The sequence below is a fragment of the Seriola lalandi genome, unplaced genomic scaffold (assembly GCF_002814215.2).
Source record: "Seriola lalandi dorsalis isolate HSWRI2012SDOR001 ecotype SW California unplaced genomic scaffold, Sedor1 jcf7180002008234, whole genome shotgun sequence".
In the NCBI taxonomy this organism is placed as follows: Eukaryota; Metazoa; Chordata; class Actinopteri; order Carangiformes; family Carangidae; genus Seriola; species Seriola lalandi.
Genome location: NW_019478887.1, coordinates 1 through 1,026, shown reverse-complemented (window position 1 = coordinate 1,026; position 1,026 = coordinate 1). Strand labels below are relative to the sequence as shown.

Sequence of the window (1,026 nt, the reverse complement as noted above, 5' to 3'; positions counted from 1 at the left end):
GGTTCAGTAGTCGACCTCTGGGAGAAACCTCCATTACAATGGACATAATGTTGATTTAAGAGAAAGTTTCCAGTATTTCCAGAAACCAGTTACCTGGGTCAGTTCAGATACTGGACTCCAGGAAAACTAGCAGCACATGTGTTATTCCATTAGTCATGTAAAGGAAGATAAGAGTCATGAATACCCTCAGTGCTCCTCCAGCTGGATCACTCAGGACTCCCCCCTCTCTCTGTTCAGGCTCGCCGGAACCGTGAAATCGCCATCCTGCACAGGAAGATCGATGAGGTCCCGAGCCGGGCCGAGTTGACCCAGTACCAGAAGAGATTCATTGAACTTTACAGCCAAGGTGGGCTCTGTTCCAATCAGAGTTTGTGCTTGAAGAACACTGAGTGTGTTTACATGAGCACTTGGGTCCTGACTTTGAGCCTTATCCTGTTTTTGATTATATTCAGCATGTGATCTTCACATGGAACATGGATATCTCACCATCTGAGTCTCTCTAAGATGATTCTGTAGGAGTAATCCAGGTAGATATCCATATTTCTGAAACCAAGATAAGCTGTGTACATTCAGAAAACATAACCAGGATACTAGTGAACATGTAAGCACTCTCACTGTGGCATTGTCCAATCAGAAATGACTGACAACAAATATCTCCAACAAACCAGGTACAAAGACAATCTCTGCTCATTCTGTGTCTTCTCATTTCAGTTTCTGCCACACACAAAGAGACCAAGCAGTTTTTCACTCTGTACAACACTTTGGACGACAAGAAGGTTTATCTGGAGAAGGAGGTGAGTGACCACAGCAGACAGACAGGAATTATGCAAAGTTAAAATGTGGCTTTCAATTTAAACTTGTCTAGTTTTAGCAAAACAGTTTAAATATTGATACAGTTAATAAACAAACTGAAGGTGAAAGTCACAGCAGACAGTTAAGGTTACAAACAGTTGCATCAGTACATTGTTAATGTTAATGATCAGAACATGTGCTTTTACCTCTGTAGGTGAATCTGCTGAACTCCAT

The 1,026-nt window shown here is 41.9% G+C and overlaps 1 long non-coding RNA gene across 1 annotated transcript; it reads left to right on the top strand.

Moving 5' to 3' along the window:
- Positions 1 to 188: 188 nt before the first annotated feature.
- Positions 189 to 1,026, top strand: LOC111672378 (uncharacterized). Its single transcript, XR_002762003.2, has 3 exons — positions 189 to 346; positions 712 to 794; positions 1,007 to 1,026. It is a non-coding gene; the product is annotated as an uncharacterized LOC111672378 (long non-coding RNA).